Consider the following 15,757-nt stretch of genomic DNA (forward strand, 5'->3'; position numbering starts at 1 on the left):
GGGCCATGAACTCTTTTCCTCTAAAATGGCTAACAAAAGGCCCACACTCTCCTACGCTGTTCAATCCTTGCAGGAAATTCCTAGTTGTGGAGGGTTTTCACTTCCTCTATTAGTCATGAGAGTAACAGCTGGCTGAGTTACTGGAAGAGCTAAGGACCAAGCCCTGTGACGAGAGCTTTATCTAATTCCTCAGATGCTTGCTGTTAAAGTAGCCGACATACTCAGTACATCCTACAGGCGAAGAGACAGAGGCAGAAAGGTTAACTTGTTCGTCATTACCAGACTAGTATGAGGAAAGGGTGGGATGTGGCCCGAGATGTGTCATCGTACTTTATTTTTTTAAAGATTTATTTACTTATTATATATAAGTACACTATAGCTGTCTTCAGACACACCAGAAGAGGGCACTGATCTCATTTACAGATGGTTGTGAGCCACCATGTGGTTGCTGGGAATTGAACTCAGGACCTCTGCAAGAGCAGCCAGTGCTCTAATCACTGAGCCATCTCTCCAGCCCTGAGATGTGTCATTTTAAGTGTGCACAACTGTCTTCTGTACTGCTTGCTGATGACGGAGTATTGAGTCCCCCTTGTTTCATCATCTGTTGAGCACGTGGACTGGAGCTCGAGTATCTCCATCTTATTTCAGGACTCCTTGTATGTCATAGGCCAGCCAGCTCTTCCCTAGGGCAGCAGGCAGTGGGCAGTGGCTCTCTACCTTCTTAAGGCTGAACCCTTTAATACTGTTCCTCCTGCCGTGGCCATAAAATTATTTTCGTTGCTACTTCATAACCTTAATTGCTACTTTCATGAATTGTAGTGGAGAGATCTGATCTGTGACCCCTGTGAAAGGGTCGTCGGACCCGCCCAAAGGGGTCTCATGACCCACAGGCATCTCCATTCAGTTTTGAGCTCTGCTAGAAATGTAAGCAGAGGAGCTCCCTTCACACGGGTGTCTCCTCAGCAGTCCTTTATGGACCTGAGGATGAAACATTGTATCTTAGAAAATGCAAGGCAGTGACTTTCTTCCCTCCTAATGTGGACCCCATGGACCATTAGCCAAATTAAAACTGGATGCCTCCGACTTTTCACCCAGAGTCTGTGCATAGGAAACTGTGTGTGTGTGTGTGTGTGTGTGTGTGTGTGTGTGTGTGTGTGTGTGTGTGTGTGTGTGTGTTCGGCAGTATCTCCAAAGAACCTGTGCATAGGGAAATTGACGCCTCTCATTAGGGGAGCACCGTGCTGGCATTCTGCGGTGTGTGTGCAGCAGGGAGGAAGTGTGGGAGAGGGTGTCAGCTCTGGGAAGCCTTGTCTCATAATTAAAGATGAAACTGTTCCTTCCTGATAGGGACCCTTTCTCTCCCACCCTCATACTTTCTCGGGGACTGTGGAGCAGCTGGGGAGGCCCAGATTGTTTAGAGGACAAAAGGTTATTGTCACCAGGGCCAATTTCTTAATGAAATTGGTTGCTTCCCTGACTCCCCCCCCCCCCCACTGCCCCATCTCCTCTGATGGTTCGCTCAGTGGCTTGATTTATTTACAAAGCCTTTGTCTAAGAGGGGAGGGGCGCTCTGAGTTGGCCCCTGGTGTGGCCTTTCCTTGCTCCCCGCCCTCCCCATCACCCACTCAGCTCTCACCTTCTGTGCCTTGTGTCATTGGTCTGGGTGCCAGAATCCCCAGGCTGGTGCCCCTCCTCCCTGGCCCTTTGTGTGGAGCTGCTCTTGCGGGATGCTCGCTGTAGCTGGCGTAGCTGGCATCCTGTCAGCTCGAGAGCTCCGTGGCCCAGCCCGCAGCACTCTGAGCTGTCTTAGACTGTAATTTGCTGGCAAGCATCTTTGTTACCGACTTGAAACAACAGTTTCTCACAGCTGGCTTTGTGGCACCGGGTCCCTGCTCCGGGGACTGCTGGCGACTTCACTTTTCTCATGTAGGGATCAGTGTTCTCCTTGCCCTTCATCCAGCCACATGGGGTGCTGAGCCCAAGATGGCATTGGTGTGGGAGGAGGCTGTGACTTCACCCCTGGCTTCAAGCCAGATTCTCCAGCAGCTGCTCTGGGCTGATGGGATTTGTAGAGAGGGCAAGGGTCAATGAAGAAAAGTCCATCATGCAAATGTGAGGTTTCTTCCAGATGGTGGTGGGTATAAGCAGTGCACACCAGACTTCTTCGTTCAAGCCAAGCCTCTCTACCTGTCATGTTCACGATGGCCCCGTTGAGGGGGCAGTGGGTGGATGATGTGCTGACAACATGGGATCACATGGTTTATTGCTTTGGGTGATAGACATTTTGATATTTTTTGCTCTGCCAAAGTCCCTTATTTGTAAAATGCTTCTCTCGGTGTCTAGAGGGGGCTTGGGTAAGCATTGTTCTGGTTTTTGAGCTTCTGGGAGAAGCAGAACCCAGAGATCTTGACCTTTTATTTTCATCTCTTGCAGTCCTTAAACATCTAATGATTCTAAGTTAATGATGTGTCAGTGTAATTTCCCCCTCCTCTGTTTCCTTAAAGCTATGAGCAAATTGGGATTTTTCCACCGGGAAGCCAATGAAATCAGCCTTCATTTTCTCGGTTCAGCATTCCCTGCCTCAATAAAAGCGAAGGGAACCTCTCCATTTTTTCCTATGCTCTCGAACATAATATCCAGCAGCCACATGTGGCCACTTAAATTTCAGTTAGTTAAAAATTAAATAAAATTAAAAATTAATTCACCAAGTCTCACTGCCCACATGTCACTTGCTCAGTAGCCACACCCAGCTAGTGGCTACTGGATTAGATGGTGCAAGTTAGAGCATTCATTTCAGGTGAACTGTGGTCTGGATGATGGGCGAGCATGAGTCTGGTCAGGCTGTGGCAGAAGTTGTAGCTGAGCATCCCACAGCGAAGGGTGAGCAGGGAGCTAGGGATGCTAAGGACTTGCCTACAGTGTATGAGACCCTGGGTTTCATCTCTGGCACAATAAAAATGGGGCATGGTGGCACATGTCCATAATCCCAGCACTTAGCAGGTGGATGCAGGAGGATTAGAAATTCAAGATCCTCCTCAGCCATATAGTGGACTTAAGGCCAGGCTGGGATAGATGAGATCCTATCTCTAAATAGATTGGATTAGATTAATAGATATTAGATTAGACTTATAGATGAGAGATAGCTAGATAGATGGACGGACAGATGGACAGACAGACATTTAGTAGGGAAAAACAAAGGGAAGTCATGGCCTTAATGAGGTAGCTGGGGCATGGGCTTTGCTCCACCTTCCAAATGCCTAGGGACTTCTGTCATGGCATTTAGGAATATCTACCTCATTTCCAGCTGTCCCCTTGCTGGGCAGAAAGAAAAAAAAATACATGCTGCTGACCATGAAGGGAAGCCCACCTCATCTACCCAAATAGCTTCCTCCCTCCCCCCATTCTGTGCAGAAGCACCCTCCCAGTCTCCCCCTACTACTCCCTATGCCACCCTCCCCAATCTGTACAGAAGCACCCTCCCAGCCTCCCTCCATTGTCCCCCTAGTCTTCTATCCTCCCTTTCAGCGCAGAAGCACAGCCTCCCCCTACCACTCCCTAGGTTGCTGCCAGATGTTGCTGCCTTCCTTCTCGCCTTTTCTTTTACTTCTTGGGAAGTAGCTCAGATCCTGGGGATCTGATTAAAAAGTAAGTTCAGTCCCAAGCCTTTCAGTTCCTTTTCAGGGTGACCTTTATTCACAGTCCACAGCCTGGAGCCCAGCTCAGTAATGAAAAGACCCAGCCCCATAGCCTTGGGCTTTTACCAATAATCCAAACACTTTCTGGAAAGAGAGACCCATTGGAGGCAGCCCAGAGTGTGTGTGGGGGGCTGCCGGGGCGGAGTTCCGAGGGTATTATCTTTCCTCTGTGCCCTCTGTCAATACATCCAGGTAGATCATAGCAGAGGAGTAGAGAGATGAGAAGGGCTTGCGGCCAACTCCAGAGTGGCACCCACATTTAATACAAATTGATTTATTGAGTCAAGCCAGAAGCCCTGTTACAGGAACCCCAGGCTCCCGCCTCCCTCAGGCCACCTCATAAAGTTGCATTACTGACACTTCTCATTAGCTTGCCCACTGATCCCCAGGCAGCTCTTAAAGGGACAGCACCCTTCTCTGGGGCTTGAATTTATATGTCGGTCATGCCTGTGGGTCTAATTAGCTCGGCAGTATTAGTCTTACTTAGAAAGTCTGCATTTTCTAGTGGCTCGACTCTTGAGTTTTACAGAGTCATTGAAAAATCCAAAGTCTCTACTTTTCCTTCTCTTTGCTCTTAATCACTCTTAACCCAATCTTTGGAATTCATTCGCGGATGTCTCTGACTGGCGTTTTTGGGGCGCAGAAGGATTTCTCAGTCCCACTCTGTTGCAAATCCTGACATTTCTGTTGTGCTGTGGACCGCCCTGGGAAGCTTTTGAGACTCACCAGAGAAATATCACATTTTAATTTTATAATTACTTCAGAAGAAAGCAGGCCTTTCCCTAGTGAAAGCTGGTATTCATTTCCTCCCAGCAACTTGTGTTTTCATAGTTTAACGATTATTACGGGCTGGCTTAGCAGCAGTCTGGCCGCAGAACACAGAGCAAAATCTCCACTCTGCGGAGATGGGGTGAAGACTTGGCCACTGCCTCAGAGAACTTTTACCCCAAACCTCAGTAGATTTTCGGGTATGAGGATGGTCTGGGACCTAGACTGAGCCCCTCAAAGGCTTCCTGTTCCAAGCCCCAGGCAGGAAAGGGGGGCTGGAGCCATAGGGAGACTGGGTCAGCACCATTCGGAGAGTGGCCTCTCCCCGGCTCACAGAGCCATGGTGATGAACAGTCTTTGCAATGTGCATGTTCTGCATCTTTTCAAGATCTGCAGCTCTTGCTGCAGGAGCAGCAGGGAGGAGAGCCATCCCTGCCTTGGGCAGCACATCTCCTGACAGTGATGAATGGCTCCCACTCCTGCCCCTTGCGGGAAGCCAGGGGAAGCTCGAGGTCTTTACAAATGGTGGCTAGGCAAAAACAGACAGGCTTTGTCAGGCCTCTGGGAAGAGAAAGAAAAGGGATGCCCAAGCAGCCTTGTCCCTCTCGATGGAGCGCCCACGTGCACACTCACACATACCCTCACCTCTCCGCTCGTTTAACTGGACCGTCTTCACGCCTAATGAAGCCAGGCTGCTTACAGCCTTTCTTCTCCAAAGAACCTCCTAGGAGTCACAGCTTTTATCCTCCCTGTCCCACACGCTCACTTAGAATGGGTGGGCTGCTCGTCCTCCATGAATGCAGGCTGGGGTGTATAACACACGGGACTCACACAGCTTCAACTCTTCCGGGAGCCTTGGGAAATGTCACAGGCAGGCCTTCAAAATTTTCTGTTGAGGTAGACAGATCAGGGACCACTGAACTCCTGGGGACCCTCCTTTTATATTTTGCAGACCTATGCTATATACCTGCTGGGTGTGAAGCATGACATTATGAATGTGGTAAAGCCAGACTGCCTTGCTGACTCAGTTCTCACCTGTGTGGCTTTTACAAATCTCACCAGTGTACTCCAGGGAGGTCCCTCCATTTGTGATCGGAGGCTAATTAGAGAATCAAGCCATGGTTACATTGTGACTTTGTATGCCAGGTGCCTGGCAAAACTCCTGGCTCCTGAGTGCTGCAAGGATATCTAATTCAATAATCATTAGACATGTGTGTGAGTGTACATGTATGAGTGAGTGTGAGCATGCATGTGTGTGTGAACATGTGTGTATGTGTGAGTGTCTGCGCATGTGTGTGAACATGTATGTATACATGCATGTGAGTGTACATGTATGTGTATGAGCATACATGTGTGTATGAGTATGTATGTCTGAGCATGTGTGTGCATGTGTGTATATGTTTATGAGTGTACATACATGTATGAGTGTATGAGTGTGTATGTCTGTGCATTTGTGTGTACAGGTGTGTGTGTGTGTGTGTGCGCGCGTGTGTGTGTGTGTGTGTGTGTGTGTGTGTGTGTGTGTGTGTGTGTGTAAGCTATACAGCATTAGTAGAAGTAACCAGGGGCTTATTATCCAGAATGCATTCAAACATTTGTTTCCTGAAGTAACGAGAAGCTAGAAAGCAAAATAGAAGTGCAGGCAGCTGAGAGATGCAAGGGTCTGAAGCAAAGCTAGGGTAAGCTGGACAGCTTTGCCCCGGTGCTCTACCCCAGGGCAGGCAGGTGAAGAGATAGGTCCAGCACTGCTGAGGTGGCATGTACTGTATGAGAGAGAGGCTGCCAATGCTGCCCTGACTCTCATATCAACCAACCTCCTCCTGGCATGATACCACCTACATGTTAGTTACATGAGACTACCAACAACAACAACGTCTAGCTGAGACACTCTGATTTAACTGTGTGCAACCCTGAAGTAGTTAAACACTGGATGTGAAATAACTAGTTAGGCCTATCTTTACTATGGTGTCTTAGTTAGGGTTTTACTGTTGTGAACAGGCACCATGACCAAGGCAAGTCTTATAAGGACAACATTTAATTGGGGCTGGCTTACAGGTTCAGAGGTTCAGTCCATTATCATCAAGGCAGAAGCATGAAGCATCCAGGCAGGCATGGTGCAGGAGGAGCTGAGAGTTCTACATCTTCATCTGAAGGCTGCTAGCAGAATACTGACTTCCAGGCAGCTAGGATGAGGGTCTTAAAGCCCATACCCACAGTGACACACCTACTCCCACAAGGCCACACCTACTCCAACAGGGCCACACCTACTCCAACAAGGCCACACCTACTCCAACAGGGCCACACCTACTCCAACAGGCCACACCTACTCCAATAGGGCCACACCTACTCCAATAGGGCCACACCTATTCCAATAGGGCCATGTCCTATAATAGAGCCACTCCCTGGGTTGAGCATATGCAAACCATCACATATGGGTCTTTGGGCTGCTGGGTCATTCTCTGTGTGCTTTTTATCCTATAGGATTCTTCGGGCCTGCACTCTCTTCTTGGTCCTTGTGGAGAAATGTAGAGGTCATTGACAAAGGTCTAAATTCAGGACCAGTGCAGTAGTAGGAAGCAGTTGTTGTGGGGAGAGGAGATTGGGTTTGGGAGTAACTTTGTGCAGAAGGCTGTGTTAGAATCTAAAGACCTAGATGAGGACAGGGTCTCAAGGGACTAATGCTACCAGAATGGATATTGTTTGCGAAGAAACAGCACAAGCAGGGGCCAAAGGGGTTAATGCAGAATGTGGGTTTGGGGAACTCAGAAGCCAGAGGTGATATTCAAAATGTTTTAATAATCAGCATGGAGGACATAGACCCAGCCTGGTGGACACAAGAACCCTGCAAATCCCCTGCTGTGCTAGGCATTATTAAGCCTTTATTGACTACTGCTTCTTGGGGACTCTTCAAAGGACCCAGAGTACAGACAGGAGATTCATTGGGCCGAGCTAGTCCCTTCGCAGCCAGTGTGTAATTATTTCAGGGTTGCACACAGTTAGATTGGAGTGTGTCAGCTAGACATGGTTGCTGGCAGTAGTCTCTCGTAACTAACGTGTGGGAGGTATAGAAGCAGAGTGTGCACAGAGTGACCACTGAACTCACAATAGCCTAGAGTCACACTCCCGGAGGAACCATAAAAGCCATTCGAAAGGTGGGATGAATGTGCATTATTTACATTTTCTCCCTTAAGAGCGCTGTTCCTCTGTGAAGAAAGAAAGCGCAGGCAGGGAAGAAATACTACCCAACCGGCTGTGTACTGAGAAGAAAGAACCAATCTCAAGCCATCAGTAAGCTCCTATTGTGAGGAAATTCCAGAGAAAGGCACACCCTATGACTCTTAGGGATTCCCCGCCTGACAAGAAAGCGTTTTTCTCACATCCTCCACACACCCCAGGTCTGATATTCCACTCTCATCAGCGATTGAGGCTGTTGCCATACTCGGTGCACAGGCAGCTTCAGAGTGCGAGATTGATGTTGCTGTTTTCAAGATAACAGATCCTGAAGCACCAACCCGATGTGACCTAGGAGTATCTTCAGAATCAGCAGGGAAGAGTACTGATTTAAAACCCCTGGGAGCTGAGCTCACGCTGGGCACCCACCCAGAGGGCTAGCTAACATCCACCCAGGTCTAGACCCTAAAAGAACTTGCCCTATCACAGTGTCCTGTCCTTAACTGGAGACAAGCCCGAGACTTATGCAGAGTGAAGGCAAGGTCTTGTGCCCGCCCCTGCTGAAGACGCAGATCTTCCTGGCGTAACTCGAAAGTGGTTAAGAGGGACTATTTTGAAGGCACGATTATCTGATTTTCACTGCTGTAGCGAAAGATGCACTCATGTGTTGAGAGGGCTCAGAGCAGCAGTTCTCAACCTTCCTGACGCTGCAACCCTTTAATGTAGCTTTCCTCGTGTTGTGGTGAACGCCCTCCCCCGACCGTAAAATTATTTTGCTACTTCATAACTGTAAATTCCCTACTGTTATAAGTCACAGTGTAAATATCTGATATGCAGAATGTCTGATATTTCATCTCTCCGAAGCGGCCATTCAACTCACAGAGGGGTCGTGACCCACAGGGGGAGAACAGCTGGCTCTGAGCATGCTCGCCTTACCTGGTAGCACTCAAGCCTCTGTCACCGCAGAAAGGACATTATAACAAAGGAAAGCTACTCACCCCTCAACGGACGGAAGGCAGAAAGATAAAGGAAGAAAATGGAGGACAAGATGTACCCTTCAAGAGCATGCCTGGAGCTGGGTGTGGTAGCACGCCGGTAAAACAGGAAGTGGGAAGAGGGAAAATTAGGAATTTAAGGCAACCCTTAAATTATGTACATATATGTATAAACCATACAGACTTATGTATACATGCATACACACACACACACACACACACACACACACACACAGCATCGCCTGGAACAAACTCAGGGTACCCCAAGTCTACTTGTGTAATAACCAGGGAGTTAGTGTTGGGAGTGAGGTGATAGCAGAAATGTAACCGGATGTCATCTCTGCATCCTGTCTTCTGTAGTATTTGCTCATCTTGATACATGAGCCAGGAGGGTTTGTTCTTCCCACCACGGAGGACAAGGACCTTCACCCAGATCCATGCCTCTTCCCTGTGTGTGAGAGTGGTTTGGAATCCAGAGGCTGTCTGTCTGTCTCACTTACACATGTCTGCATCCTAGCATAGGAACCATCTTGTCTGTTAAAACAGAAGTTGCCTATGGGTAGACTTATCCAAAGCATTCATGGTCCTTTAAGATCCAGCAGAAGGTGTAGGAAAGGACCAACACGCTCTCTGAGGCGCTTGGGCTCTGCCTGTATGGTCTTATCAATCCAAGACCCTTGCATGGAAGGTCTTGAAAGGTGTACTATGTGGTGCAGTCCTAAGTGTGGCTTCCCCCAGAGCCTCAGGACTTTATGCTCCATGATGTAAGTGCCCTGATGGCAGATGGAGAGAGGCTCTGTGAGGGTTCTGAGGGCTGGCATGGAGACATAAGCCTTCGTAGGAAGACTTCCCTGTAACTAGAAGTCTCCTGTAATTTTTCTCCCTACCATTTGTGGCTGTGTAGTCAGCTTTGGTCATCGGATTTTGTTGAATATATTGACGTGATCTCATACATAAAAGGCCAGTGTCAGTGAAGTTTGTATCTGTTGCAGAATGAATGGTCCCAGTGAAACCTAAAATCACTTTCCATCGGTGCGTTCATAAAAGTAAGGATCTATGATTCGGGTCTGTGGGGAGAGTTAATGTTATTGATTAGAATATGAGGCTCTCTTAGCAAGTGCTAATGCACACCAAGAAAGCAGTGAATCAGAAATAATTTCCAAATCTGGAATTTCCCTAAGAGTCATTCTGAATGGTATGTCCTGAAATAGCCCGGCTCTGCTTACACAGACTCGATTCTAGTTTTCAAAAGTAGATTCTAAGCGTTTCCATCTGCCCTGTAGTCCTTTCTGCTACTCGCCCTGGGGCTGTGAGTCAGGAAACGGCCTTCCCAGAGAGAGCCTAGGCCCCGGCAGACAGATTCTCAGCAAACATGAGGAATGAGTACCTACTGTGTTATCTGCTCGAAGCCTTAGCCTCTGGTTTGGACGCTTCTGAAGAATTTGTTTCCTTACCCAGAACTCACTGTGAACAGGGAGCCATTCATAGATTGTGAAACCAGTTAGTGTGCGAGAGTACAAGGTAAGCATTTTTAACAAGCCAGGCAGCATCAGATGGAACAAAAACACTGATGGCTGTCTGTGTTATATATAATAAAAAAGGCTGATTTAATATGTGCTTGTTTATACCAGAGTTGGCTTGACCCCACTGATCCCAAAGCATAATATCTTTCCTCTAATCCAGTCAAGTTCTCAAGAGACTATAGATAAGCCAGTATTGAAACCCAGCTCTGTTTCCCCCGTGTGTGTGTGTGTGTGTGTGTGTGTGTGTGTGTGTGTGTGTGTGTGTCTGAATGTGTGTGGTGTGTGTGTGGTGTGTGTATGTGTGTGTCTGAATGTGTGTGTGTCTGTGTGTCTTTGTGTCCGTCTGTCTGTGCACATGCATGGCTATGTGTGTGCACACAGCCCATGTGCACTCTTTCCTGTGGAAGTTAGAGGTGCGTGTCTTGTCTTCGCCCATGCTCCGCCTCACCTTGAGGAAGTGGTTCTCTCACTGAACCTAAAGCTTGCCTTTGGCCACACTGGCGGTCGAGTGAGCTCCAGGAAACCACATGTCCACCTACCCACCACCTATCAGGTCGTCAAGCTTGTATCCCAGTTTGCTTTTCTGTTGCTGGGATAAAACAGCAACAAAGACAACTCGGGGAGGAAATGGTTTGTTCTATCATCTTCCCATTAGAGTCCATCAGGAAGAGTCAGGACCTGGAGGCAGGGCCTGAAGCAGAAGCCATCCAGGGTGCTGCTTAATGACTGACTCCTCACAGCTCGCTTTCTTATACAACCCGGGACCACCTGCCTAGGGATGGCCCCACCCACAGTGGGCTGGGCCCTCCCACATCAATAATTAATGAAAATGCCCTAGAGACATGCCCATTTGCTGATTAGATGGGGTGATTCTACCTTTAAGGTTTTCTCTCCCAGGTAACTTTGTGTGAAGGTGACAAAAACTAATGAGCACAAGAAACAAGCAGCTTACACACCAAGCCCTCTCTCCAGCCCCTTGTGTTGCCTCTGTCTCTTATATGCAAGCTGGTGGGAGAGGGGCAAGCCTGTAGGGCAGCACCCTGAGGGCCACCACCCCTTGGTGGGCGTCAAACCACCCTTCCACAGGGGTCATGTGTCAGAATCCTGCATATCAGATATTTACATCATGATTCATAACTGTAGCAAAATTACAGTTATGAAGTAGCAAAAAAAAATGTCATGGCCAAGGGTCAGGGGGTTCACCACAACATGGAGAACTGTATTAGACAGTCAATGTTAGGAAGGTTGAGAACCAAGCTTTAGGCAAAAAGATACGGTTATTGCTCCCCAAGCCCCGGGTATGGTCAGTTTCAAACGTGCTAATGGGTGACAGGACAGCGGGAATTTTCCCAGGGCTCCTGGGTCAGCTCTGCCACCTGGGGGATTTCCTAGGACCAGACCTTGAACCCATTATGGAAAGCTCTCCCTGAGAGACAGGAGGCTCCCCTTTCTGTGGCTGAGATGGTGACTCTGTCTACCTCCTGGCTTTGAACCTAGCACAGGTTTGAGGGCCTGATAGGTGGTCACATTTGCATAGATGACACTGTTGTCTTCTCACAGCTTCTGACCAAAGATGAATCATTTTCGGATGGCCAACACTTGGCGTTTGTGCCTGGATCCAGCAGAGATGCATCAAATGCATAACGGCTTAACACTTACAGACGTTTGACTAATAATATAAAGATACTTAAAGGACCAAAGTTAGAAAGGGCGGATCTGTTCAGAAGACCTCACGTTGACCTTACCAGGGGTCATGTAACTTAATATCCATTCAAAGTTGCTGTAAACACAAGAATTTAGGAAGCCACTGAGTTAAACTATCACAGGCCTGCATACAGACACACATGCACGCGCGCACACACACACACACACACACACACACACACACACACACAAATTTGACGGCCAATCAATCCTGCCATGCACCGTTGAGCCTGTAACAAAGAATTTGAACCTGGCCAAAGCATAAAGACTAGACCCTAAGATTCCTTGCAAATACCAGATACTTCTTGCTTCCCTCAGACTCTTCCTAGGGACCTATCTCCCACAGCTCTGATAAGAGCTGGTTCTCCTTAAGCTTACCTCAGACTCAGTGTTCCTGACTGGCCCCATCTCTCCAGCAGGCCAAGTTCCCACCCACTTGCGAGCTTACGAGGCATCTGAGAATTTTCTGTAACACTTTGAAGCCAGGGGGGGGGGGAAGGCTCTTCAAAGATAACACTTGAAAAATAATACTAAGACTTAAATACCGAATTTTGTGTGAGTGTGCATGTACACCCACGTGCACACACACAGAGCCGAGCGGGCAATGAGGGGATGAACAGGGTCCCGCTAGCACCACACCAGGGGCAGGAAGCAGCCTCCATTTCCGCAACTTCCTTTGCCTTTGGAAATACAGATGGCTAGCAGAAAAAAAGGAAGCATGAGGTGGCTGCCAGTCCCACGTTGTTTTTTCCAGAAAGGCCTAAGAAGATCGAGGGTGGTGGGGGCAGTCAGGGGAGAGCCAAGACAGATTCCAGTATTGCTTAAGTGGAGTATTGCCAAGCTCTGAGAGCCACCGCTGACACTTGGGCTTCTAGCCTGGGGTGGTGTCTCCTACTGGGCCTTGTAGGATGTGAACCAGTGTTAAGACTCTGTTCTAGGGGGGTAGCAGCGTGAGCCTGAGATCAGGATGATGCTTCTCCTCACCGCCACCCATTCAAGCCCACCCAGTGCGGTGAGAAGAGACTGTGAGGGCTAGGACTGCTGTGAGAACTTTCTCCTCCCTCCTGGAGAGGCAGTGGGCTTCCATGAAACCAATCCAGCAATTCCCCCTTAGATCTTTGGTATCCTACTGAGCCCTGGACCTGTTTGGATAAAGGTGCACGCAGCCATGTACATCTTTGATTGTCAGCAGAAAGGGCTTAAGTTGGGGAGCAGTTTGGTTGCTTAGCAAGATGGTGTCTCTATGGGTATGTGCTGCCTCCGGTGGCCGGTTGTTTAATTCCACCTCTATATTGAGAAGCGAATGAGGTTCTTGTGACCTTAACAGCCCCACCGCATGCCTCATTAGCAAGCTGTCCTTCATAAAGGGCATATTAGCATGTAGCCCTTGCAACTAATCCTACCAAGTACCCAGCTGAAAGAACCACGCTCAGGCATCTCAGGGACTTTTCCCAAGTTCACACAGCTAGTCCACGTGAGGATTGCAATGTGCCTTCCAAACCACTGACTCCCCGAGCCTGGTGTGCTGTAGCTCACCACAGTGGGCTCTGCCAAGAGGGATGCACATCCAGGAAGAAGGATCCTCAAGGGAAGAGAGATGTCCAAGGCAATGTCGAGAGGTTAGCGGAAGAATGTGACTCATTGGTGCGTGTCACTGGAGATCCCTAGGCGACTGTCCAGATGATGCCATCCCCAAAGGGGGCCTGTCCTTCAGTTCCTCCAGAAGGGAGCGTGTCCTTTTTAAATGACTTTGAAGACCTTTTAAGGAAATCAACTTGGGGACACAAACAATTTTCCTGCCCCTCTTTGTAGAGAAAGGTCATAACTTAGGAGAAAGGGAGGCTGTGGGAAGGAGTCTATGTGGACAATGTCCAGTGTGAACTCTGGGTTCCCGGTCTATGAATGAAGAGGTCAGAGTGTGTGGCTGAGGAGGCCACTCACTTGGTAGAGTTTGTGCTGTGTTAGCATGAGACCCCATGCCCAAGTTCAATCCCCAGAACCTCTATTTTTATCTCAGAGCTAAGGAGGTAGAGCCCGGTATCCTGGGGCTTGCTGGCTAGTCAGCTAAGCTAACTGGTGAGCTGCAAGTAAGACTGAGTGTCAAAACCATGGTGACTCCTGAGGAGTGACCCCTTAGGAGTGTCCATTGCCCTCCGCACACATGCACATCTATGCACCCACCCTAATGTGCATCCCCTATTCATTCCTCCCTTCCTCCCTTCCTTCCTTCCTTCCCATGTCAGAGTATGTGGAAAAGGGTCTGGCTTCATATGGTGGACTCCCCCAGAGATCAGGAAGAACTTCATTCTCCTTTTTGACCATCTCCTCCTTCCCTCTTCCCTGCCTTGTCTGTCTTCTTGGAATCTTACCTCTCTTGAAGTCTTTGGCGTAGCCATTCTCTTCCCCTCGGCCCTGAGAGTCAACGACTGCAGACAGACATCCCGGTGCGTGTCTTAAGAGCCCCCCTCAAGTGGGAGGCATACCTTTCACCTGAGTTAGCATAGAAGATTATATATGTCCATTGATGTAAACTGAACTTGATGTGGTGTCTTGGCGACCAGCACTGTGGTTTTCAAAACCAACCATCCCAAAGGATCCTTAGGAATCTCCTGGAAAAAGCAGGCATTTGGAGAGTCATAAATGGTGTTTTAATTGTGTTGTAACACAATTAAAATTATTAATATGTATAGGCGATAAAAAGAGAACTTAGAATTTTAATACAAAGAGGTAAACAAAAGCCCTCCTCATAGAGAACTTAGCCCTGATTTTTCTTTAAGCTGGAAAAAAAAAAGTCATCTGAAGGCAAGGTGGGTGGAGACACAAAGAGGAACGATGTTGGCTCGCCCAAGGCCAACCTTTGTTCATTCACTCAGATGTTCAGCTGCTACTTGGGTTCCGTCCACTGTGTGTCTGCCTGCATACAAGGTTGCAAATATGAGCGGAAGGTAGAAACTAAGAAAGAAGTCCCGTTTCATCACAGAACTAAGGTTCAAAACGGAGACAGAACAGACAGGATAAACTAATGCACAGGGTAGTTTCCAGTCTGTAGGCTTGTGCTGGGAAGGGTAGCAGCATCGGTGCAGTGGGCAGTGGGAAGCGCTGTGCTCCGAGTGGACAAAGAAGGCATTTCCCCATGGGAATAGAAGGGCACTGGTTCTCAACCTGTGGGCCATGACCCCTTTGGGGTCACATATCGGATATCCTGCATACAAGATAATTAGATCCTAATCCAGAGCAGTAGCAAGATTATAGTTGTGAAGTAGCAATAATTCACCACAGCATGAGGAACTGTATTAAGGGTTGCAGTCTTAGGACGGAACAGAACTGCAGGGTGTGGGGAAGAGCAGCCCAGGAAGAAGAGGCAGCAGTCAAAAGAACAACAACCACAAAAGCATGGCAGAAAGGAAGAAAGCATCCCAGGGTGCCAATGCCCGATACAGAAGAGTCTCACAGATAGGTTCTAGGTCAGATGAAGGTAAGCCAGGATGTAGGGTGGGGGTGGGGCGTCAAACTGAGGAGGAATGCCGGGAGGCCTCTGACAGGCTACCCAGCCGGAATAAGACTGAAGAGCTTTTTCTGACAGTTACAAAAGTGACCCAGGGGTTGGAGGTGTTCTTGGTGAAGGGGCCCCTTAATGATCAATGAACTATCACCCAATAGCTAGAAGGATTTCTGTGGCTATTGTGGCGATCTCTTGAGTTCAAGTGCCTAGAAAGATTCTGAGGCTGCAGGGATTAGCAGAGAACCTGTCAAGCCACAGGAGGGTGAGGACAGATGGAGTCCTCAGGCCTGAGACTGTGAACTCAGAGGAAATGTGAGGAAGTTCTTGACATCTGCTCCAAAAAGGAGACCAGACCAGGAAGGTTTGCAAAGCCTCTGCCGGAGAAGGTAGAAGACTTTG

The 15,757-nt window shown here is 48.5% G+C and overlaps 1 protein-coding gene and 1 long non-coding RNA gene across 2 annotated transcripts in view; one reads left to right on the plus strand and one right to left on the minus strand.

Annotated features, from left to right (window-relative positions):
• Positions 1–15,757, plus strand: part of Ppm1h (protein phosphatase, Mg2+/Mn2+ dependent, 1H) — a 260,861-nt gene that overhangs the window by 199,576 nt on the left and 45,528 nt on the right. The gene's annotated exons all lie outside the window — the stretch shown is intronic.
• LOC134479883 (uncharacterized) lies at positions 318–5,413 on the minus strand. Its single transcript, XR_010053727.1, has 2 exons — positions 1,637–5,413; positions 318–978 (listed from the first exon to the last, which is right to left on the minus strand). It is a non-coding gene; the product is annotated as an uncharacterized LOC134479883 (long non-coding RNA).

The sequence above is a fragment of the Rattus norvegicus genome, chromosome 7 (assembly GCF_036323735.1).
Source record: "Rattus norvegicus strain BN/NHsdMcwi chromosome 7, GRCr8, whole genome shotgun sequence".
Classification (NCBI taxonomy): domain Eukaryota; kingdom Metazoa; phylum Chordata; class Mammalia; order Rodentia; family Muridae; genus Rattus; species Rattus norvegicus.